Source organism: Peromyscus leucopus, chromosome 2, assembly GCF_004664715.2.
Source record: "Peromyscus leucopus breed LL Stock chromosome 2, UCI_PerLeu_2.1, whole genome shotgun sequence".
NCBI classification, from domain to species: Eukaryota; Metazoa; Chordata; class Mammalia; order Rodentia; family Cricetidae; genus Peromyscus; species Peromyscus leucopus.
The window spans coordinates 33,176-59,737 of NC_051064.1; the positions used below are offsets into that span (position 1 = coordinate 33,176).

Below are 26,562 nucleotides of genomic sequence, written 5' to 3' on the forward strand. Positions count from 1 at the left end.
GCCACACAAATATTGAGGATGAAGCCACCCAAGTTAGACGAGCAGAGGCAACTTTATTTCATCACCGTGGGATACCAGGACTTCTAACTAGTTAGGGCCACGGGAGACCCCAAACAGAGGGAGTAGCCCCTTTTTAACCACAAGTAGGGGGCGTCAGGGATGATACAAGAAAGAATTTTTACAATTTGAGGTTGTCTTGGGTGACGGTACCTTCGGGGAATTTACAACTTGTGATAACATTTTACACCTAGTAGTATAATTTGTGATAACAAGGTGTTTGTACAAGCTTAATGGGGGTTTGTAAAAGCTTGTTTACACACGTCTGTGGCTATCTTAACACAGCCCTTGACACAGATGGGGTCTCGTCTTAATTTTTAACCAACCGTTCTCGTAACCGCAGAGAATATGGGACAAGGGTCACCCAACAGAAGAAACGGGGTAGGTGGCTTATGTTTTTGAATTATCGTGGACTCCGCAAGAGGAAGAAGGAGACCAAAAGTTCAAGGTTGATTTTGGCTATCCAGGGAGTTAAAGCCCAGCCTGAGCTACTTTAGACCCTATTTCTAAAACATATGCACGCACACTTATGCACACCAAAACCAAACCATCAGAACATTGAAAAAGCACTGGAAATTCCTTTATTTTTAGGGAAAATGATTTATTATATGAACACAAACTAGACACCTCCCTTTAAGGGATTATCTTCCTACTAAAGAGATGAGTTATTTTACTTTGGTAAATAATGTAAGAGGCATTTTAGGTAGTGAAAGGCAAATATACATTCTAATTGAAACGTCCCTATTATCTGAATAAAAAGCCAACAAGGGCCCCCCAAACAAATAACCAAATAATGTGGTAAATAAAAATGAAGTTATATAAATTTTATAACTAGAGCAAAAGCTTCACAACAGATGTTTTTGTATATGAACACTATATTAGAAAAACCACAGCCCATTATTTGAATAAGTATGTCTTTGATAGTAGCCCAAGTCTTTATCTTGCAACCTCCTGATTAAACCAGTATTATTAATAAACATAGTCTATAAAATCTGGAGACCAAGGAAGAGCTCAGAAATTTTTAGTTCCAGTTCATTATGTAGTCCAGGAAGCTGAGGCCTAGAACAGCTAAGTTTACAGTCTCCCTGGCGTACATCAGTAGTGTCCTCATGCCACATAGATGGTCTGTCCTTCCATACAGGCATTGCAGCTTCAGCATCCATAGACAGCATGGTGGGAGCATTACAACAGAGCCACACGGGATACAAAGTACAAAGATCCCCAGTGGGCTGGGCAAAAGGTACCACTTCCTCAGCCACAGGTGTGAAAACTTGGGGAGATCTGCTCTCCCTACGCAAGCTCACACACCAAGGACAGCCAGGCATATGACTACCAAGACCTGGGCTACTCTTCAGCACACAAGTGCTTTCCAAATATTTGTTTTTGTATTTCAACTCTATTAATAATGTATTCACCTTTCTTGTCACTGATAGCACATATGCAGATGGGAAGAAGGAAAGGCTCAGTCTACAGGGGAAAAAAAGGATGATGGGAAATGGAGTGGGAGGGGCAGAGATACATTTTGTCTCCTGTGAGTGCAACATGGATAAGGGCACCAACCTCGGAAAACATGGTTAGGCTTAACAATGAAAAACTGTCTGGGGACCACAGCACATGAAGATCAAAAATTTAATATTTATATAATAATATAACATGCACAAAGTCACAATATTCTAATAGGATAGGGACATAAGAATACTACACTATCTTAGGCATCAATTCTGAAGTCTCTGTTAACACCTTATGAACAAATTATTGCGGTAAACACTCACAATGGTACCTCTGTTATTTTTCCATTTCGTGTGTGTGGAAACATGCTCCGGTAGGCAGTGGTGTACAGAAGAACCAGGACTGAATTCACATGCTTCACACAAGGCCCATCCTTTTCTCACCACATTAGCCTATCAGCTAGAGGGAATTAGAATGTTCTGGGACAAATCCCATTTGCTTACAGAGGCTTTTGTATTTAAGTCTTAAACATCTTGAGCTTTTGTCTTTAGGTCTTACAATTCCAATAAAATGAGCTTCCATTATGCTGATTACTCAGATAAAGAGGATTTGAATCAATTCTAAGAGTCTTAGATGAAAATTGACTAGCATTTTAAAACTCTGCTTGCCAGACCCTCCCTGGATAAGAATGTCTCCAGTAGCTACTTGGGCATGTAAGGCTTGCCTTAATATAGTAGGAGCAAAAACCCCACTGACCACCCAGTTGGCCAATTTGGTTAAGAGAGCTGAAAATACTAAGTGGGCAGATGTGTTTGCCTGATTATTCCGGTCAAACAGACCCGCCCTTAGCATCCAACGCAATGAAGTGAAGCCCACAGACTCTGGAAGTGTCTACTGACAACTTTCTAACTGAAGCTTGCTCAGAATGTTCTGTTGTCACTGCTGAGAATCAAGCACTGAGCCCTGGATCAAAGCATCGTGTTCAGATTTGTTCACATCTGCCCTCTGCGGTAGTGGGAGCTATCCCAACCCTGCCCCAGCTCATTCCACACTTAGCCCCTCTCATCCACACTTCTGTGCTCTTAGGTCATAGGATAAATCTTGGATTTCCCCTTCCCACACCCTGCCCTTTTCAGATCACCACTGGTACCACCCACTCCCAGCCTCCTCCTTCCAGCCACTAGCACTAACCATCAGGACTATTAGGAGAGGCAGCACTGAGCCAACCAAGCTGACTTCAGAACTAGGCTTGGGAGGCTATCCAACTGAACCAAGGTTAGGGGACTTCTCTAATACTCTACGGTTGCTGCCTTTGAAGGCTCATGAAGTGACCGGTACTACTCAAGATCCATCTCATTTCCTATCATGAGGGCTCTTAGAAGTATCTTAATGTTACTGGTGAAGACACCAAGGCCAAGGGAGGTTTAAATCACTTGCCCAAGGTGGGATCAATACTTTTATTTCAAAGCATACATTCTTCTTTGTCCTACTACCTTGAATCACAGAGTGCGCCTCAGATCTCTCCTTACTTGTCTATCAGCCTAGAAATCTTCCACCAAGTTTTCCCAAACTATGATTAGGGAAGAAGTGTGAATATTTGATTCTAAAACAGAACACTCAGGAACCATCTGTCCAACCATAGAATACATTTTATACTCTCTTAGAATGTTGAAATATCTCTTTGTATCCTGGGGACAGAAACCTTAAGAACATTTGTGAGTGCCAGTAGTCCACTGGGGGAAAAAATTTTTAGATTAAGAAATTTGCAATGTATATATTTGCTGTAAACAGTTTACAAAAGGCATTTTAATGAATAGCATCTTCATTTTTAAAAGATATATGCAGTGGTTACTATGTACTTCTTGGGCTAGAGGAGTATTTGGGAACTTGTGGGTCCACTGAAAGTAAACATGTTAAATGAACATGCTGTATATCAATTTTAGTATGTGACAGGCAAGATCGAAGGATCAGGAGTACACATGGGACGATGGATAAATCTTAAAACACATTGTAGAGAACACACATGTATGTGTACAGGCACACACATACAAAAAGTTATTGAAATAATTTTTACATTACAATCAAAGTGAACTGGATAGCATGGCATTGTGCATTTTTATAAATTAAACAATATAGAGACTGCCACTATCATTTTCGGCTCACACATACCAAGGAACCATAACAGACACCGACTACTGCTTGGAGCACTTACAGAGAGGAAAGGAATAGGCTCTAAATTGATGGCTGCACACAGAGGTTAGGAACTGAGGGCTGTGAATCTTTACCCTCCCACAGGGAAGGTTAAGAAAAGAGAAAGCGGGAGGAAGCCAGAGAGGGGCGCAATGTATGTACACGGACAATGGAGGATGAACACAAGCTACAAAGCTGGCCCTGAGCGTGGACCCCCACATTCATTTTCATTGTTAGCTCTATCTGTACTTAGGAGTGGTCCAATAGAAACCTTACTTCCAGAAACTTCTTTCCCAGCATCCCCAGGAACATACAGCTCTTCTTCTCCCTCCTGAGGCCTGGCTGGAAGTTCAGGTTGTAGCTCCCATATTGCCATGAAGATAGTTCTGGTTGACAATAGAACCAAAGCCTTGGGTTTCACCCTATACAAACTGCTCTACTTTCTTTTCATAAATACAGATGTGCAGCAGAGAGGTGGAGGAAATGAAGAGCAGTGCATGAGTGACTGGCTGGGAGTGACCATTTGTGTTTTCTTTGTCTTCGTTCCATGTCCTCTTCCCCCCATGCCCAGTGACTCCAGTGGGTGGCAGTGATGGCAAATTTCCTTCCCTTAACCTCAAGGCAGCTGGGGAGCATGGTGGTGGGGGTAGGGAGGACTTCATGAGCCAGGGCTGGTGAATGAACTCCTAAACAAACTCTCCACTGACACATCACTAAAAATAAGTATGCTTACATGCAGAACACATTTTTGGAACACTAAACTGAACTCTTTCCTTTATCCCCTCTAGGGACTTAGGTGTCGTTCTTATTCAACTTTATATAAAATGCAGATGCAACAACCCGAAGTGTTGGAGGCAGTCAGTTGGGATGTGACAAACCTCTGTTGAGACGTGAAGGAAGCGCGGAGACAGTGGACAGGCACGGTGTATCAGCTGCTCCCCCGGATTCCGGTCAAATGCTGATAAGGCTCACTGGGGCATTGCCTTATTTAGTCAGACTGCTGTGCCCAACACCGGAGGAGCAGGGTGACAACTGCGCATGCTATGACAAGTCCTGCTCCTTCCAGCCATCTGCTGACACACCAATTAGAAAGAGCGTCTCCACGGTCCAAGCAGCCGACCGCCTCTCTGGCGGCAGCTTTCCCACCAACCTGGGTATGCTGCTTGGCACTGGAATCCTCACGATGAGCAGTAATTCCATTTAAGCTCTAGTTCTTAAGGCTTCCCCCAACAAGTTAACATATTAAACAGTTTCTTTTTTGGTACCAGTTCTGGGGATGGAACCTAGGGTTTGTGCATGCCGGACATGTGTCCCTAGCCCCTGGTGAGTCAGGTTCAATTGTTTCTAGACTTGTGAAACTGTTTACGTATTGATATTAGACAAACTGCATTATAGACTGTTAAACAACAACAAAACCAGAATGCAGACGGTGTTTACTCTGAACTACCATCCTTCAGCTGTAGTTCTAAACTATAGAAACCAAATTGCCATAGGCATTTAGTGCCAAAATTTCACAGCAACACCCGAATGCAACTGGCATGAAGGTGTTTGTGGTTCTTTTTTATTCCACTTAGTGTGACTCTAAATTTCCATGGAGAATAAATGAATGTGTGATTTCCTGGCAATAATTACCACCAGCCCCCAACAGCAGGAATTCATGTTATATGCTCCACAATGTATTTTGAAAAGCCAGGAAGTGCAGTACCTAAAACACAGTGTTACTCAGAAGATTTGCTCATTTATGGCCCAGTAATGGGGATTTAATCTAGGACCCCGTGACTGCCAGGTAAGCAAGCACTCTACCACTGAGCTATATCCCCAGCTCTTTCCTTTTAAACTGACCTCCTTTTTCATTTTTATTATTGTGTAAAATGTTCATACAAATATACATTGTACTAGGTATTTAATTTGGATACAAGTCCAGGTAGGCTGAGGAATCCCTATATTCCTGCCTCAGCCTAGGATGACTGGTTGGCACCTCCCCAAAAGTTCTGGATCGTAATTGTGGACTTAAAGTATGCTGTTATTTGTCTAAAGGGGGATAAAAATACATACGTTAGGTATGAATACCAGGAAAAAAAGATACAAGATTACTAACAACATTTGCTGTTTTGGGGAGAGCACTCAGTCAGCTGGAGTCAGCAGCCCAGAGGACATTCACCCTTGATCTATGCCATCTGATAACTATGAGACTGTGAATCAAGAACATTACTCATCTTCAAAAAACAAGGAAAAGTTAAGCTCCAAGTGCCACCACTTCCACACATATGGCCAGAGCCTCACCTACTTATCATGTACTGTGCTAGAAGTTTCTATAGGCCAGGCTGAGCTTCCACAGCTAGAGACAGCTCTGGCCAGCCATTCCAAATCAACCAGACTCCAGTGTCTCTTGATTTCCTTTAAGCCAGAGTCTGTCAGCCACCCTCCCTCCCGTTAAGTAAGGCACCACCCACAGTCCATTTCTTTAGTGAGGCTTTTGGGTCCCTAACTTCCCTGAGGTCACTTCAACTCTGGCTGTAACTCTTTATGGTGGCCCATTAGATGCATGCTCATTCATTCGTTCCATCTTTTTGGAAGCAGGGATGAATAGCTTGCCTTTAAGATTTTCACTTGTTACAGTTTTTTTCTTACATTGCCAGTTTATTATGTTACATGTGTATCTGGATTTCTATAATAAGCCCTCCCAAATAGTGATAGTTGCTAAAATGAATCAAGCTTATAAAAACATAACCACTGCCCACAAAAGCTTCAAAATAGAATAAAATGGAAAAAATAATCAAGCCAGCCTTTTGAAGACTCAACTGCCACCTGTTATTACAAATGCACACATAGAAGATGAATCCAGGTGGAGAGGGAGCTGCTTTGAGCCCACAAGCCTAAGTGCTAATAGCTGTGCTTTCAGTGAAGAAAATCCAATTACATTCTGGAGCACCTGAGCACGTGAACAAGCCTAGTTAAGTTACTATGACTTAAAAACTGAATTTGTTCCCTGGAATAGTGAAGAAAATCCATAATCCTATAATTGCTATCAAGAGTCCAGAGGAACTTAAACTAAGAGTCAAATCTTTCAAAAATCTTGAGCTAGGCTGTTCACAAACAACCTAGAACCTTTCCTGTCTTAGAATCCCTGAACACACCCCCAAAATGATTTCAGAAAGCTCACCAAGCTGCATTAGTATGCATATGCAACTTAACAGTTAAGAATCTAATTATAACAGCATGCATGTGTAAATTTAATATTTGTGCAATGTATGCTTCAGTCTACATATTCAAGCTCACAAATTTCTGAGCAAGTGTGTTTGTTTAAGGCAAGAACCAGAGACGTTTGAAGCGGGATGAAATTCTATGTGGCACAGTAAAATTTTCCTGACTATATGTTTCGTTTTAGTTCACTGTTTTGGTTTTTGTCCAACAACAACAACAACAAAACAAACAAAAAAACCTTTGTATTCAAAACCACCCCACATAAACAAAAAACAAGCTATATTTTCTCATAGAGATGAATTCCACCCAAGAGTTGCACATTAAAACCCTGACTTTGAGCCTGGCGTTGGTGGTGCACGCCTTTAATCCCAGCACTCGGGAGGCAGAGCCAGGTGGATCTCTGTGAGTTCGAGGCCAGCCTGGTCTCCAAAGCGAGTTCCAGGAAAGGCGCAAAGCTACACAAAGAAACCCTGTCTCGAAAAACCAAAAAACAAACAAACAAACAAACAAAAAAAACCCTCCAAAAAACCAAAACCCTGACTTTGTAAAAACAAAAGAAACATAACACTTCAATATACCTTGCAATATATGGATGTAGTTGGTTTAGCTGCTATGTTTGTTTGTTTTTTAGCCAGAAAATTTGTAGAAACAACTTTAAATCATTGTTTTTACTTTACAGGTGAGAAAACCAGAGAAATCCACTCATTGGCTGTGCTGCTGGGGAGATGTCCAAGTATGAAAAGAACTGGCAGGATTTACTCAAAGAACAACACTCAGTACTGGGAAACCAAAAGTCCATTCCAAATATTAGAGAAGGAAGATGTGGGTGCTGGAGCAGACAGAGCACTGCTTAGTTCCACGTCCCACCTCCCTGGCTCTGCAGAATTTCAGGTGCACCACCACTTACGCCCATTTCTTAAACAATATCTGTAAGTTGGTACTGAACACCTATTACATGAGCCCATTGATGCAATGACTTTATAATAAAAAATAGTCACAGTAGAACTGGACATTTGGAGCACAGAGAACAGTGGATGGAAATCAGACAAAGTATGGAAAATAGAGGCAAGGGAGGTAGAGTGGGAGGAGACCAAGGAAAAGAGGATCACGTGAACAGCCAAGGCCATTTGTGTAAGGTGAAGCTGAAAGGAAGTTTCTCACTTGGACAATGTCAGGACAGGTGAAACTGTGCACTATCACTGGAGAATACCAAGTAAGTATGGGGTAGGTCACCAAAGACTGACAATTTTATTATCTGTGAGTTTGTGCACATGCTTGAGCCTGTGTGTGTGTTCATGTACACACCAGTAGTACATGGAGACCGGAGGCCAACTTTGGGTCTCTTCTTCCATCACTCTCCTGTTCTTCCTTATGTTATGAGACAAAGTCTCTCATTGAACTTGCTGTTTATTGAACTTGCTGTTCACTCTTTCAGCTAGATTGGCCAATCAGCAAGCCCCAGGGATGCATCTGCCTCTACCTGCTCCCACCAATGCTGTGGTTACAGTGGGGGTCACAGAAGGGCCCTGCCACATTTTAATTTTTATCTGTGTGCCAGGGATCTGAACTCAGGTCCTCATGGTTGGATGCTAAGACCATTTATCCAATGAGACATCATCCTAGTTCGATTTACTTTTGTGCATGAAACAAAAAGCTTTCCATGAGAGTTCACTACTGGGCAAACATGGACTAGCCCATACCATATGTAGAGTGGAAATGGACAGATTCCAGCAAATGAGGCCAAAGAAACATGCATCTACAGTAAAGCTTCGGACCGTTTGATAATGGACCTGCCCTAAAAGGAAAGGAGAATTTCTTCCTGCAGAATCTTTCTGTCAGAGAAAATGGAACGAATCATTTGATCTGATTTTATTTTTTTCAAGATTGAAAAGAAGCAACTTTGGTGGTTTAACCTAAATGTCGCTCCAGCAGCAGCCAAGGTCTAAATGAATGCATGGTAATCTCAGCCTCCCGTGGTACCACAGAAGTAAGGATGCTCCAAGACAGTCCCCAGGATCTCTTTGGACTACCTTATGCCCCACACCTGCTGTGTGTCCTTTCTATTTGGAATAGGTTCTCCTCCATGTGTTTGTCCAAATCTTCCTCTGGCTCAAGACCTGACACTTGTGTTCTTTCCCCAGGAGACCTCCATGATCTCACCATCTCCCACCCCTGACACATCCCTTTGCTCATTTAAACTTTAGCACTTCAAACATTCTGAAAGCCACAACCTTCTACCCTGTCCTGTACCCCTCCCCTAGCATCACAGAGATGCACAACATCCCACAACCGGCATGATGGAGCTCACCTGGAGCCCATGAACACCCAGCAGTGTTCACTCATGGAAGCACCAGAAAAACTGAGTAACAGTGCAGGGTCTTGGGCTTCTCTGAACTGTTGTAATACACAATGAAGGGACTCTACTACTGACCTCTACCTCCTGATTTTTAAGTGAAAATTTCTGCTGTCATTTTGTGGATTGCAAGCTTATCCAATGACATGTCAAATAGTTTTAGTTACTGGTTACAAAGCCTAAGCTCATACATTTGGGAAAAAAAGATGTTTTAATAATCTGAAGACAGATAATTTGTGTTCGTTTAAAAAATAGAAAAGTAGTATAAGGAGAATTTCTTCACATTTTAAAGTTCGTCTATTTCTTGAGCAGGATGAGTAACAATATATGAGGCAGGAACACAGACAGGCAGATGTGTAAGTGGGCAAGGTCTAATCGAGTCTTGCTGAGCCAGGTAAGAGCTAGGACAAAGACACAGGTGTGCTCCGTTCAAAGCTGTTTAAATACCCATAGCAGAAGGCTTGCAGCGGCAAATCAGGCTGGCCCAAGTTTTAAAAAAGAAACCTGCATCACAAGAAGATGTCTATATAACCACAGTTTGCACACACCCTGGAGCAGCCTTTAGGAACTTTCAAACAGAGGTGTGGCCACACATACAGCAGGCTAGGGCTTTTGTTTATACTTGCATGCAATGAATTAGGAGAAAATAATTTACCCCAGACAGGATTTGGGTGGGAATATCCTCAGTTTTCCTTCTAGAGACCTATGAGTGCTAAGAAAGTCCTGTTAGCCCCCGGCATTGAATACACACACACGTCTTACCCAAACACTATAGAAGCCTTGTGTAAAATCTCAGAGGCATCATCAGATGCCAAGACATGTTCAGCATTGGGGCAAATTTGACCCAGAATATCTTGATATGTCCATGACTGGAGTAAGAGCTCACACAGAATAACCACATTCGAACTACCTCACACACATCAACCTAGTGAACTGTTCCCTAGCTCCATGAGGTTCTACCAATTAGTACTCTATGGTACAGAGGAAGGAAAAAAAGCTTGGCGAAGTCAACTACTTGAGCTCACTCTGCTCATAGGTGACAGTGCCAGTAACTGAAGTTGTTCTGGCTTCCGAGTCTTCTCTTTCCCACTGCTACATATTACAGGAAGACATTAAAATAACCCCCTAAGTCTCTCTGAACAGAATGTAGGTTGCCACATTGAAGATACTTCACCTTTTCTGCCTTTCTCAATGTCTTGGTGACGAGGCCCAAGTTTACATCCTCCTGTATTTCAGCATCCATAAATAACCTAGAGTTGACTATCTCTTCCGAGACCAGAGTGACAAAAAACAACAAGGACTTAATTAGTGTTGAGACTGTGGAATGGTGCCAGAGGCATTTCTGAAAGAACAAGGACAGTTTGGACCCCACGGCCTGAGGATCTTGGTGACTAGCAGACACTCGCTCTGAAGTCCCTGGAGGAGGTGCCACTATTCCTTGAAACCCAAGGGACCAGGAACTGCTGGGGATGCTGAGCCCCATCTCAGACCGGAAGTTGGTAGAGCCACTGAATCCCACAGCAACTAAGCAGAGACAGCATGGTAAGCTAGCAGGGAAATACCAAGAATGCGCCCCCAAGCCCAGGGCCTACGGACCTCTCTGAAGATCAAGTTCTCTAGCTTTTGCTATCGGCTCCTGCATGCTATGCTCCTGTCTTTGGCTGCTAGGCAAACAGACAGACAGCAGCACACTTACCCTGTTCTCCTCCCAGCCTCAGATCCAAAGGAGCCATGTGAACATATCCAGGTGGTTGGACAGGAGCCAAGATTAAGTTGGCCATAGGGATGGAAAGATGACTAAGAGCAGGTCTGGATGGACCTTCCCTGAATCCCACATAATGAAGCCAAAATGAAGACCAAGCAAAAATTCTGCCCTCAACTCCCTTCTCCCAGAATCCCTCTTCCGTGGAAGGAAGCCCTCTGGGGATGGTCCTACACTGGCCTGACATCCACGTTGCTCCGTTTCATGCTGCATTGCTATGTGTTTCCATCTCCGTCGCTGCCACCTGACCTCACAGTTTTCTTTTGGAGTCTTACCGAGGCACTTGCTCTGCTCTTCTTTTCCATGAAGAGGCACTTGGGAAATGTTGGCTGAAGTGATTCTAAAATTCACTCCAGTGCAAACATTTAGCATCCACTTTCTGCTTTAAGTTATTAGCTCTTTTGACCTATACAATGCTCCACTAAGCAGCTCTCTCTCTCCTCCCAATCTGAAGATGATGCACTGGGAAATATGCAAAGGTTAAGCCATGCCCCAGGCTCAGCCTCACGGCATTAGCAGGACCAGGATTTGCGCTCACTGCCAGACTGCAGTCTGTGGTGTGTGTGTGTGTTCCTAACTGGGCACTCTACAGAGAGGTGAGTGACAACAAATGGCACCTTTACTTTTTCAGGAAAAACAATCTCTTTATCTTTCAGACTCTGCCAACATGGGTGCCTTTGCTTGGAAGTCTCTTCTGCTCCTTTCTGCTTTTGGCAAAGCTTGTTTCCTCAAGACCATACCTGAGACTGTCTCCTGAAAGTCTCGCAGGCTCTTCTCGCTAGGGACCATGTGCTAGGCTCCTAGGTATATCAACTTTTGTTCCAACTCAGCTCTCATCATCACAGACCACCTGCTAGCTTTTTTCCTCAAGCTCTTGACTCAGAACATGAAGTCTCCGGGGATCAAGGCCTTCTTTCCATGACACTTAGCCTAGACACACTCAACAACGGTTTGCTTAGTACTTTGGTGAGCAATGATTCCTTCTGCTCACTGTAAGGACATTTACATATACTTAATATCATAGAATTCTCCTGACCTCCCCCAAGCTATGGGTCAGCTTGCTCTATTTCTTACATGGTGTGGTAGTTAGTTTGAATGTAATTGGCCCCCAAAGCTCATAGAGAGTGGCATTATTGGGAGGTGTGGCTTTGTTGGATAGGTGTGGCCTTGTTGTAGGAAGTATGTCAATGTGGGGGCAGGCTTTGAGGTCTCTTTTGCTCAAGGTTTCCTCAGTGTGACTATCAATCTGCTTCCTGTTGCTGCAAGATGTAGAACTCTCAGCTACCTCTCCAGCACCATGTCTGCCTGCATGCTGCCATCTCCTAACTGCCATGCTCCCCACCATGATGATAAGGGACTGAACCTGTAAGTGAGCCCCCCTCAAATGAAATGTTCTCCTTGTAAGAGTTGCCATGATCATGGTGCTTCTTGATCATTTTGATTCACAGCAATAGAAACCCTAACTAAGACACATAGCTACAAACTATGACCGAATAGGTCCCATGTTAACTCAGTCAAGTATAGTCACCCTGGCACCCTTGTCCCCAGACAAGACCAGTACTCCAGGGAAGATCAGGATGCTCTTACGTAGTTTGCCTGCAAGTGAGCCTCTGGGCTCCTGTTCCTGAGACCTGTGAAGGGAGTGGGTACAGTTCTGGCGTCAGAGCTCTCCCACCTGCCCATCTCATGTTACTCAAGGGTCACATGTGCTGAGTGTCCAGGGAAATCAGTGTCACTGACCACTAAAGGACCCATGGATGAATAGTTTCTACCACCAAACTGATCACCTTTTCTGCAGTAACCCCAATAAGGAGATTTAAAAAATACCTGTAACACATGTAGTGCTGGACTGATGCCCTGTGAACTGTCAGAAGCTCATTAGATCTCAGCGTCATGCTGAATATTCTATACCTCTAAAGACCAGTCACTTGAAGAAGTTAAATCAATCAAAGCCAAGTATTTAAAGGGCCCCAAATGTCCTGCCGTTTGTGTTAGGGTCCATGTAAGATACAAAGAAGACTTCTTGCTGGCTTATAGTACATACTAATAAACACAAAGTAGACCCCCGAAGAAGCAATGGTCTATCATGATTATCACTTTCTTTTCCAGCACTGTAGAAGCAAATATGTTATTCTGTAGGCAGTCCTCACTGCGCACTAGGAGGGAACTTTCAGAATCTCTATCTGGTTTAATGGTACATTACCGCCGTATTAACCCAGACTTCTAAAAACTACCCAGAACTTACATGAACAGAATCTGAAAACAATGGACGGAAGGAAAAGAAAAAGTATATGAAACGTCCAGAGAAATTCCAGTTCTATAGAGCCCACTTTAAATTTCTGCAGTTCTTATCTGTTTGGAATATAACCTGCAGGTACAGCAATTCTCAAGCACAAAGTTTCACTTATTCTCAACAAAAAAATACCCCCTCACCCTTAGAACTTTATTCAACTATAATTTCCAAATGAAAACTGTGTATATTTATAGGTAAAGCATTTTCTTATCTGTGCAAATTGTAGAATGATTAAGCCAAATTAAATATATTTGAGAAACCCCTTCTTAACCCCCGTGGATTAAAAACAAATTTCTACTTTTTCAGATGATTCAATGTTCTCATATAAATGAAATGTACAAGATGTGACTTGATGCAATCCATGATTTTGCAAGAGTAACTCGTATCTGGGGAGTCTGATTAAAAACAGTAATATTCTGACTTATTTGTTCATGTTTTGTGAACTTTTCAAAATACTGTTGTTGGACTAGAGACCATTTTACAATTAGTGTCCTCCGTCCTCCTGACAAAACCATTTAGGATGCCTGAAGGAGGCCTCTGCCCTCTCCTAGCACTTGCCTGCTTCCATGAAGCAGTCAGGCTGCTCAAGCAGGGACTTGCTAGTACCAAGGAGCTGTGGGAAGGTATCTGCCAGGCTGGCTCTCAGAGCCTGCAGGCTTCTCTATCTTTGGCTAGGGAGGGAGGTCAAAGAAAGATAGTTCTCACCGGGCTAGAGAAGGGATGCCAATATGGACTCTAGAAAGATGCTAGGCTCCCCTTGGTTTGGCTCCCAAGCTGAACCCAAGTGTTCTGTGCAGAACTCCTAACTCATTGTCCATCCCACCTACTCTATGCAGTTACCATACGTCAGGACATTCTTCAGAGGTTCAATCCTAGGCTGTAGGGTTAGGGGTCTGCATTAGCTAATCAATATTTCCTTCTTCATTTAACTGTAAGACAGTTCCTGTATGTAAGCATGGAACTACTCTCTGAAGAAAGGCCTATTGCATGGAAACCACAGTTGTTAATTTTATTCCTTTCTATAGATTCTTGGTCAAAAGACCAGGCAACATGAAGATTCAAGCTTAGAAGGCCACTGTACTTATGCTTTACAGGAAAAGGAAATGCAGATTTGATTAACTTTTAGGTGGAATTATGTAAATAAATTACATTTACCACTAGAAATTTTTTGACACTTGCTTTAGTATACATTAATTTCCTGTTTCATTCTATCTGCCTCTGAAATTTCCCTTCTGAGGCAGAACCCTCTACAGACTTTCCAAACAAATGTTTATTATGTCAACATGATTCTTTGATTTTGATGTTTTCATTTCTTTAGGAAACTCTTCAATGTTCAGGCCTCAAAGTTTCATTGTCACATGATTGCCCAGTCATGCTCCATTGTGAATGCCCAGGCACTATAAGGTGAGTCTGCATCCTATCCATTGTGAATGCCCAGGCATTCTAAGGTGAGTTTGCATCCTATCCATTGTGAATGCCCAGGCCTCCTAAGATGAGTTTGCATCCTATCCATTGTGAATGCCCAGGCCTCCTAAGATGAGTTTGCATCCTATCCATTGTGAATGCCCAGGCATTCTAAGGTGAGTCTGCATCCTATCCATTGTGAATGCCCAGGCACTATAAGATGAGTTTGCATCCTACTGTCCCAGCATCACATACAGTGCCACGTACTCCTGGGCACTCTATTTACACCCTTAGTATTGTCTACAACTGGCTCTATCTGACTTTCTCTCTTTGGGTTTCAGGATCTACTTCTTTTTGCTCGAACTGATTCCTGTCTGATTCAGCCCAGTGTGTGCACAGCAGCTAACTGCATTCTCCTGAGACACTGCTTGGCTAATGTCACCAGCTTCTTGAAAGCCTGTGTGCCGTAAGGGGCCTGATGGGTGCCCTTATGACCTTTACACCTAGCAGACACCCTGGACACAACCAACCGCCTCCCTCATCACTGAGGGTGTGCTCTACACCACAGCAAAGCCAAACAGAGGACTGGATTGTATGTGCTCATGAGGATGCAGAATCAAGAAGGGTTTGGTGCCTTATTCTGAAGTTTTTGTTTTTCAAACATTGACCTGTGTGTATGTGGGCACACATGTGGAGGTCAGAGAATAATTTGTGGGAATTGGCTCTTTCCTTTTATACCACTGGGCTCTGGGGACTGAACTCATGTCATCAGGCTTTGGTAGCAAGCATCTTTAACTTATGGGCCATCTTGCCAGCTCCCCGGAAGTGCATTTTTGTTTGTACATTGTGACTCAGCCTTTTCAAATGAGGACAAAGTCTAAATATTATAGTAAGGCTGTATCTAGTATTTCTAGCCTAATTCTCTATTTCAAATCAAAACAGTCTTTACTACACACCAACAGCACAGATTTTTCAGAAGTTTTCAAAGTAGTTCTGCTAGTCTCCAAATATGTGGGAACTTACTGGATCATGTTTCCTGGTGGTAGGTAGGATAAGGGCAGGAGGAAGGTGTGCATTTAGGAGAAAATCCTTGTTTCCAGATGCTATTGGCAGCGAGAGCCACTCAGAAGTGTTAACACAGCACTAAGAAAGCACGAACTTGTGAAGCTAAGATGCAGAGCTATTCCATAGCTAAGGCACACAGGAGAGCTCATGGCTTTTGAGTGTGCCCCTTCTCTCCATGAACCATCAGGTCCACTACTGCTTCCCTCCCTGGCAGAACCTCCATCAGTTCTGGTAATTCATGCCTCAACTTCCCTCTAAAATGTTGCTCCCTGATCAACTTCTTTTTTTCTCTGAGTCTGGGTCTTAATAACATAGCCCAGGCTGGCCTTGAACTTAGGATCCTCCTTCTGCCTTCTGAATACTGGGATTACAAGGCATGTACCATTCACTCTGTCCTGACCAAATTCTTTATGACATCATGACCAATCACTTGGCCCCAGATAAGGTTATTGTGCCAAATTTCCCAGTCTTCCCAGCGCTTTACTGGTCATTTCTTTGGGGTTAGTGTCTACCCACCGTGGTGTAGGAGGGCGTCTGTCTTCATCTTCCCTTGGGTGGTTTATCCCGTTTCCCTTGAAACATGTTTACGATGTGCACTGAAATGTCAACAAGTATGACAAACATAGAAGCTACAATTTAAACAAAACTCTTCAACATTAAAGCTTACTACCTGAACTTGAAAACCCAAAATCATACACAGCATTGAAGATGCTGAAACAACTAACCAACCAACAAAACCACAAACACACACAAAAAACCCCACTTACACCAATTCCCAGGTATGATGTTTACTTTTGTGTTTACTTGTAGAATTAAATATTAGTGATTATTCCCTTACTTGATAATCTGATTTTAGTAACGTCAATAACAGGTTGAAAGTTACTGTACTCTCCTGAAGAGTTGACTGGCTAAGGATATAGTCAGTCGTAGAGCACTTGTCTAGCATGCTTGGGCTCTAGATTTCATCCCTAGCACTCCAAGGAAAAAAAGCTTTATTGTCAAGTTCATATTATAATGTGAAATAACTGGGCTATGTAGCCGAGTAAAAGGAGCCACTGGAATGGCCTTAAAGACAAATCAGTCTACTCACTTTTAATTCCCGTGAGAACCATCGATTTGACATTTATGCAAACTGTCTTGGGACTTTTGTAGAATGAGGTAGAACAGTGATCAGCCTGTGCTGGATGAACTGCTTTCGGCTGAGCTGTGCTAACTCCAAGCTTGTGGTGGGGAGTTATGCTGGCATCCCCGCTTTCCTTGAGGTCTAACACAACGGGGGATGTGCAAGTACTTAATAATAATTTCTGACTTGAACAAATGACTAGTTTTGGACTCATGCTTCTGTACTTCAAAAACAGGTTTTAGTTTTGATACCTCTAATTATAGTCCTGATCCCAAGAGTTTATACAAATGTGGGATGCTGTTCCCTGGTTCAGAATGTCTTACCCAGGCTATCCCTCCACCGGCTACCCACCTTTCCCTCCATGTACTCCTTCAGGTCAGGAGTCATCTTTCCCTCAGTATCCATTCCCTAATGGCTTTCTACCAATGGGAGGAGGTGCTTACCCACCAGCTAGTGGTGGCTACCCAGGAGCTGGAGGCTACCCTATACCTGGAGGTTACCCAGTCCCTTGGGTCCATCCTGGAGCCCCAAAGCCAGGGAATGCTCCAGTCTATCTTGGAGGCCAAGGCGTTGGGGCCCCACCTGGTACAGCAGGCTTTTCTGGCTATCCAGAGCCACCTGCAGTCTTACAGTGGTGGATCAGCCCCGAAATCAATACCAGGTGGCTTTCCTGGGGGAACAGATACCGTCTCAGGACCCTGGAGGGCAAGCTCCTTACTCTAGCCAGCCTGCTATGATGATTCAGGGGACCCAAGGGACAATCCAACCAGCCTCTAACTTTGATACAATGAGAGATGCAGAAACTCTCCTCAAAGCAACGAAGGGGCTCAGGACCGACGAGCAAGCAATTGTGGATGTTGTATCCAAGTGTTCCAATGAGCAGGGTCAGCTTGTAAGACCATGTAGGACAAGGATTTAATTAAAGATCTCGTCATAGTTGAGTGGAAATATGAAAGAATCAATCCTTGCCCTGTTCATGTCTTCTACATATCATGGTGTCTGAAGTTCAGACAGCAATGCAGGGGGCAGGAACTCAGGAACAGGTACTCACAGAGATTTTGTAAACCGGAGACCTTGTTAGAGTCTACCAATTAGAATTTGGATAAGACCTGGGGAAGGACACTAGATCAGGAGCCTCAGAACATTTTGAATGTCTCTTCATGTGCATGTGCCCGGGAAACCGTGATGAGAAGCACAGTGCAAGCCAGGCAGACACAGTGGTTCAGGAAGACACTCAGCACCTTTATCAGGCTGGTGAGGGGAGGCTACGCACAGATGAGTGCTGCTTCAACATGGTCCTTGGCACAAGAAGCTTCCCTCAACTAAAAGCTACCACAGAGGCCTATTCCAGGATGGCTAATCGTGATTCCCTAAGGAGTATGAGCCGAGAGTTTTGTGGATATGTTGAAAGTGGTTTGAAGACCATCTTGCTGCACGCCCTAAACCACCCTGCCTTCTTTGCTGAGCGACTCGACTGGTCCATGAAAGGTGCTGGTACAGAGGACTCTACCTGGTCTCAACTGCAGATACTTGAAGCCAGGGTGACCAGGTTCAGATAAACAGATGTTCACCCAGATGTATCAGAAGACCCTAAGCATAATGGATGCCAACTGACATGAATGGAGATTACAGAAAGCTGCTTCTGGCCATTGTTGGCCAGTGACAGGGATTTCTTTTTTCTTTAGTGAATGGAGCTATTTAGAGCTTATTCTTCCAAGCAATGAGACCTGTATGCAGCAGTATCAAACATCACATCTAACCAGAGTAGCTTTGTACTAAGGACTGCGTCAGGGGTGACATGCTTGGTTTGCACATTTTGTTACTGTCTTACATCTAATGTAATTTTTTCCTATACCCAATCAGTGTAAAAGCCATATTAATGATGCAGTCATTTTGCAATATTTGTCTTGCTTCTTTCTCACTGCTTTTATTTTGGTCAAGATTTCAAGCTGAATAAAAATCACAATAATCTCTCTCTCAAAAAAAAAAGTTTAAACAACTTTCACCCCACCAACTTTGACTGAAGACAAGTCTGGAGTTAGAAAGCAGAATGCCATATTGTTTTATTCTGCTTATTGAGTAATCTCCCTAAGAAATGTCAAGTCTGGTTCAAAATCAGACAAAGGAAGGGGATCCACTTTTCAGCAGAGAGTTAAGTTTTCTCTAGCAATCTTGTTCATGTTGATAGGAAAAAGAATCAGGAAGATGAGCTGCTTGAAATAAGCCACACATACCCTAGAAATCTTTCTGCTAACCCAAAAGAGGCATTAGAATATTGGACACACATCTTAAGAGTTACTTCTGTTTCTCGCTCAGTACTTCTGGCTTACCAAGTCTTGCTAATCTTATCCTGCATCTTTACCATCCATCCCCTTGACCAGAATGTTTATCAAAATCTCCACAAATACATACATATATCATGAAGTAAAAGTGTGTGTGTGGGAGGGGGACATGATAGGGAAGGAAGAGTTCCAAAGGAATAGAAAGCAAAAAGAGAGGGTTATGAGGATTGAAGACAAAAACCAATCCCAGTCTCAATCTCAATCTCTCTCCCTCTCCCTCTCTCTCTCTCTCTCTCTCTCTCTCTCTCTCCACACACACACACACACACACACACACACACACACACACACACACAGACACACACACACACACACACACACACACACACGGCATAGGATAGTATTATGGGGGAAGAAAGATCGGGGGCTAGTGATTAAGAGATATATTCAAGGTACAATGATGTGTGTGAAAACAAAAAAAAATGTACTCTAAAACACCAAAAATATAAACATAAACACAAAATACTATTTTTTAAAAGAAAAAATATCCCAAATCTCCTCCACAGATAAGGCTCTACTTGAATCTCTCCATCTTTCCTGTGTCAGTAAGACCACCCTTCTCATAGGCTCTGCTTAAAGCCCTTCAAAGACTTCCCATAGTCCACAAACCTTCCAAATAACATCTCTCAACATAACCCAACCTCTACTTCCCAAACTTCAGGATGCCTTGAAATACCCTAGGCAGTTTAAAAAGTGCAAATTTCTATCCATGCCCCATCTCAAGAAGTGCTCATTGTGTACCCAGGAGAAGAGGGAAACCTGTAGCATGAATCTTAAATGGTCTTATTAATAAAAACAAACCTGAAGCCAGGTATTGGGGTGAATGCCAGAAGATCAGAGAAGCAGAACAAGCCACAGCCACCTCACATCACAGTTCCTCAGCTGATCCTGTTTCCTCAGACTGGAAACCTCTGAGTCCTCTTCCAAATGGATCTCAGCTGAACTGTTGCTCAAAAGCCTAAAGCTTAACCAACCTAGTTCCTGGTCCTCACAACTTATATACCTTTCTGCTTTCTGTCATTACTTCCTGGGATTAAAGGCGTGAGTCACCATACCTGGGTATTTCCAGTGTGGCCTTGAAATCACAAAGATCCAGAGGGATTTCTTGTCTTGTTTCTTGCCAGCTTTCCTTAAATTAACCCGTTTACCTTTTGCCTCTAGGCTTTTCCCATTCTCTTACTTCTGTAAATCTTACTCTTACTCCGTGGCTTGCTGTGTAGCTGGATGGCTGGCCCCGGAGTCCTCTCCCTCCTCCTCCGGCTTCTAGCTCTCTCCTCTCCTCCCAGATTTCTCCTTCTATATATTCTTTCTGCCTTCCAGCCCCGCCTTTCCTTTCTCCTGCCTTGCTATTGGCCATTCAGTTCTTTATTAGACCATCGGGTGTTTTTACACAGGCACATTAGCCCGGCTTCACAGAGTTAAGCAAATGCAACATAAACAAAAGTAGCACACCTTAAAATAATATTCTACAACAGCAACCTATGAGTAAATATCAAGAACTAAGTTCCAAGGAAAGGGGGGAAAAAGTCCTATCCATGCTGAAGAGTCTACAATGCAGACTGGGTGATTACTAGAATCTCCTGGTTATAGACTCTAGGAACAGTATAGATCCAGAATCAAATTATCTTAGGCTATCATAGTTCCCTTATTAGCCATTCATTGCTCACCTCTGTGTCTGTCATAACATCTTTACAACTGTTCAGTAAACTCTTTGAAAAGTACTCTTAGCAGGCCACTAGTTTCCACCAACCCAGAAGCCACGAATGCCACCAGACAGCATCTGAAACCTGGGGCAGTTTTGCCACCACCTTCTTATCTGTAGTTTCCACTGATGTATTTGGTAAATGCTTTGTGACTCAGCCCCTTGTAATTAGTAGTTCATGGAACCACTTCCACAGTGGAACATGCCATGCAGGACAATCTGAATCTGAGTTCGTGGGCTATGGCCACTCATATTTGGCTCAGAATAAACGATCTCTTCTTCTCTTTGAGGTGAGATCTCTGTTTTGTAATGCAATACTATTGCTCCTGGCCAGGCCAGCAGCCTTTATAAACCCAAGGAGTGGACATGGTTTTAAGAGAAAAATATCTCCCCCAATTTTCAAAACGCAGAAGAGAAATACCTAGCTTCTGGTGTTACATTTTTGGGGCCTCAGCCTAGATCTATCACACATGTGTTTTGCGACCTTCTAATTCTCCATGTCCAACAGACATAGCTGCCATGAGGATTAGATGAGATGACAAATGTCAAGGTCATGCCACAGTCCAGGTACCAGGTAACCGCTCAAGACCCGTTGGCTATTCCTATGGCCAAATGGTATCAACCAGGCTGTTATCCTCAGACCAAAGATGAAGATATGCATTAGTGCATCATGAGCTTAGGGGATATGTTTAGAGTTGTTCATACTGCTTCATCTGGAAACAGTTCCCAAAATTAGTTTACAAATCAAACAGCTGACTTGGAAATCTCTGAATCCAAATATTGCTAAGAGGATCCCACTATCTCTCAAAATTCTGTCTAATAGATTTCAAAAATAATTTAACTCAGTAAACTTTAAAAAATATTTTTTTTTTGAGAATTTCATAAGGCCCAGGGGAGCTCTTGGAGGGGTGTGTGTATGAAAAGTCTGGGAGCCAGAGAACCAGAGTGCCGGCAGCAGCCAATGGACTCTCTTCCAAACATGACATGAAATTCTATTATCAAGATTATAATGATCAAGTTCACTTATTTTAAGAGACATTTTTAGTGCTGGACATAGAGGCACACACTTTTAATGCAACACTCGGGAAGCAGAGGCAGGGGGATCTCTGTGAGAGTGAGGCCAACCTGGTTTACATAGTGAGTTCTAGGACAGCCATAGCTATATGGTGAAACCCTATCTCAACACCACCACCACCACCACCACCACCACCACACCCCAAAACCACAAGAATGAAGAGAGAGAAGGTATGTGTGGGTGAGGTTTTTAATTCAGTTTCTTCACTTAGCTATACCCCTATAGAATATAACTGCAAACATATAAGAGATGAAAGATGGTCTGATGTGAAGATACTGTGGCTAGAGAAAGCTGCCTGTGTAGAGTCCATGGCCAAGCGTCTGTGACAAGCTTGCTAAAGCTGTGTCCGTCACCTCCTTGGAGGGCCTTCCTCTACCCTACTGCTCTGTGGCACCTGCCACATACACAGCAGTACTCTGCATTGGGCTGGGTATTTGCTTTTATGGACAGACTTTTATTTCTTATTCATCTTTGTAGTTTGAGGGCTTAGTGCCATATTTGGACAGAGCTTGCACTATATAAATGTTTGCTCAATGTCATTTCTGTAGCATAATAATTTCCAAGAGTGATATTTTGTTCTAGGATGCTGCCAAGAAAAAAAAAATAGTCCAACAGCATAGATCTTGCTCACTGGGTAGGTCTGGGCGCAAATCTTAGAAAGCATAATTTCACAAATCCAAATACCTGAATTGCTTGTCACAAGGCTACAGATTTCTAGTCACCTAATGTGAGATTGTTCTACTTGTCCCTTTTAGAAAGAGCTGTGTCTAGTAACACATGCACAGAATTCCTCTTTTCTGCATGCCCTATAAATATCTTTGTTACTTAAAATTGGGATCTGAGCTGTGGAATTACTGTGTAAATTTTTGTGGGTTCTTCCCCATTATTGATTAGAAATCTGAGAAGTCAAATTCCAAATTGAGCTAGGCCTGGTGGTGAATGACTGTAATCCTAGCCAACTTACGTGATAGAGGCAGGTGGAAAGGCCTTGTTTTTTTTTTTTTTTTTTTTGTTTTTGTTTTTGTTTAAGAATGAATGAAAAAGATGAAATCCAATATTCTGAGTAAGCAGTGCCCTACCTAGCCAGCCTAACCAGGAACTCCAGAGCTCTGCTCACTCTTCCCACACTTGCTCAATCACTTAAGATGATCCTGGTGGGTCTGCAATGGGCTTTTCTTGCCATCCCCCACTGCCCCGAGTAGCCCAATGGTGGGCCCTTGTCTTGGGTAGCAGTTAGCAGGCAACCACGTTATCCGCTCCTGGTTCTACTGCCCCTGCCCCAGAGTAAGCTTTCTAAAGACGATCGTGTAAGTCTTCTGCTGAACATCTATTAAGAGTACTCCCCTAGCTGTAGAATAAGTCTCAGCTCATTCCCCACATAGCTCCTATCACATTCAGCTTTTTACCACACCCCCAATTAGTGCATTGTTATGTCATGTGTCCTACTCCATGACCTCACCATCTGGGAAATACTCACTCATCCTGTGACTCTCAGGCTAGATGCCACCTGTAGAGGCCTGCTTCTAGTCTTATAAGAGAACAAAGTGCCTCCCACATGGTACCTAAGCTTACAGCAATACATCAATTATTCCATAGGTAATATATTTTAAATTTGCCCCAACTAAAGTCTCTTAGGAAAAAATCTCAGAATTAATAGTACATTTACTTGAAAACTGATGGATTCAAAGAACGATTAAAATTCATATTTCACTAAGAATCAAGTGTCAGAAAATGGACTGGCTAATATGTGTTTTGGGCTGGTTAAGTTTTGTCAACAGCAAAACTAGGGTAACCTGAGAAAAGGGAACCTCAACTGAAGAGCTTCAAACTGGCCCATGTGCATGTTTGTGGGCATTTTCTTGATTCATGATTGATATAGGAGGGCCCTGGCCACTGGGTAGGTGGTCCTAGGTTGTATAAAAACCAGGCTGAGCAAGCCTTGGGGATGGAGACAGTCAATACTCCTCCATGGTCTTCTGCTTCAGTTCCTGCCTCTAGGCTCCTGCCCTGACTTCACTCAAGTAGAGGACTAGGGACCTGGGAGTTGTAAGATGAAATAAACCCTTTCTTCCCCAAGTTGGCTTTGGTCAGTCTTTGACTAGCTCCCATTGCGTGGCATGCTTTCATTCTCACCTGAGCCCCGAACTGCTGGCTTCAGTGGTCTATCTCTTCCATGTATTCTGACAACAAAACTCCTCACATATATCACATAAGCCCCTAATACATGAAAACTAAAGTATGAAATCTTGAAATTACAAAACCAAATTAAGAAATATTTCATACTAATGCAGAAAAATATATAAAAAAGACTTCCAACAACTGAAACCAAATTTGATCATTTGATACAATTAAATTTGTAAAAATTTTAACCTTTAGTCAGCAAAAATTAGCAGAAATCAAATGAAAATTGTTTATTATTCTCTGGTATTGTTTAAAAAGTGCTAGAAAGTGACTGGATATATAATATGTATATTTATATATACATAATATATATTTCAGTTGCCTTTAATACGTTTCTCCTGGCCCCCACGGAACTCCTAAGGAGATTGTCTTCAAAAGAGTACAACACTTGGAAGCCAATCTTGACTCCTTACATATTAATTAAATTTCTCAGAAAGCAGCTTAGTTTGAACTTAGCATATTATACAACAAATATGAAACACCAACTAAAACAGAAGGTCAAAATTCTGAAAAGCTGATTTGATTTTATTCTCAGGAGGCTGTTGTACTAAAGCTGAATGACTTACATAAATACCTTTGGCATTTGCTGGATCCTGTTCCTAAACACAATGTTCATATTTCATCTATAATAAGAAAAGCATCTCAAAGATTTGCAAGGCACTAGTCTTGCAAGCGTCCAGTTTGGTGTCTTGAGTAAAGGGAGATTGGCAGAGTCAGCTTAATCCATAATGGAAAGTTGTGCGGGGGAGCTTGGGCTGCTGGCAGCTGCCGCCGGGAGGGGTCCACAGCTGTACTCACTTGCACATGGGATCCTGCCACTTGCCCAAAGACAGAGCATCTCTGCCTCAGAGCTGAGGTCGGAGTATATATAGGACAGGGTTGTGAATGCCATCCCAATTCTGAGGGGCTTCCCAGGGAACATAATAGTCCTATGGCTTTCATTATAAATACAGCTATACTTAAAAGATATTGTTGCTTCATTTCTTCATATTTAGAGTATCAGGAACGTGTTCTATTTCACACTAAGTGAGACGGAATTTGCTGAAATTTGTACAAAGTGAACTTTAACTACTACAGTTGAAAGTCAGTCAACATTTGACCTCAAACCTAGCTAATGAATGCAGACTTTCAGCTTATTTCCCCTCCTGTTTTCAAAGCCAGTTCTCACCACACAAATCTCTGCAGGATTAAATGTTGCCTCAAATCCCATCCATACCACAGAAAACATCTTCTCCTTGCCTTCCTTCTTTAGTCAGATTGAGAGCCACGCCTGTATGACTTGGGCTTTAAAAACAATGTTTGTGATACTCTGAAAGTCTGGCTAACAGTGCATCACTGACTGCAACCTAACATTAATTTTCACTAAATTTGTATTTGGTTACATCTGCTTCATCAAAACACATGCCCACCTCATGGTCTGAGTTTCCTAATGAGCCCAGATTTGGGAGGTTGAGAAAGAGGTTTTGAAAGAAGGGTCCTTGGAAGCCAGCCAGCCTAATGAAGGTATGAGAAGGCTCTCCTAACAATGTGTTCCTGAGTTGTGTGCGATGGCCTGTTAAATAGTAGGTGAGTGATGGAACATCAGGGCTGAGGGACAGACTGCCACAGTAGTTTCTCTGTGTCCCTGAGTTAGGCCTCCCAGTTCTCTAGCAGCCAAGCCTCACTCCTGGCTTGGGGGCAGGACAGAACTGTCCCTGGGAGGTCATCTTTCTAGCTCCAGCTGTTCTCTCTGCATGCCCACAGAGGATCCCAGGGACAGCTTCAGGGCCCTGATATGGAGAAGTCAAGTCTGTCATTAAATACTTCATAGACAACTAAGTGGAAAGAAGTTTGGGCAGGCTCCCTGTTTGCTCCCACAGGAAGGGGCCTTCTCTGGAGAGGAGAAATATATCTTTTTAAATTGCTTATTTTCCTTGCCTCTTAAAATTATAATTGCCTATGGATCCTGCACTGACTCCACACAGATGAGAGGCCAGAAATGGGGTCCTTCTACGTGTGTGACGCTAAGGATCAAACCCATAACGTCATGCATGTTATACAAGTACTCTACACTGAGCCACATCCTCAGCTTCATGGAGCAGGGTGGCACTCATAACTGCACACAGAGGGTCCAGCTTGGTGGAGAGCACACAGTATGATGATGTAAAGAACACCAGCAGCCAGGCAAGGATAATAATCCATGCTCTGCTCAGTGGGACATGTCTGTGTGTTATCTGTTGAGTAGGCTCCTCGGTAAATTAGTCTCTAAGGCATTAGAAAGACTTCATCACAGGCAGTGGTGGGCACACGCCTTTAATCCCAGCACTCAGGAGGCAGAGCCAGGCGGATCTCTGTGAGTTCCAGGCCAGCCTAGTCTACAGAG

The 26,562-nt window shown here is 43.0% G+C and overlaps 1 protein-coding gene and 1 pseudogene across 1 annotated transcript in view; one reads left to right on the forward strand and one right to left on the reverse strand.

The window, feature by feature from the left end:
* The window catches only part of LOC114696362 (junctophilin-1), a 63,198-nt gene that overhangs the window by 24,280 nt on the left and 12,356 nt on the right, over nt 1–26,562 (reverse strand). The window lies entirely within an intron of this gene.
* LOC114696363 lies at nt 17,215–18,563 on the forward strand (annotated as a pseudogene).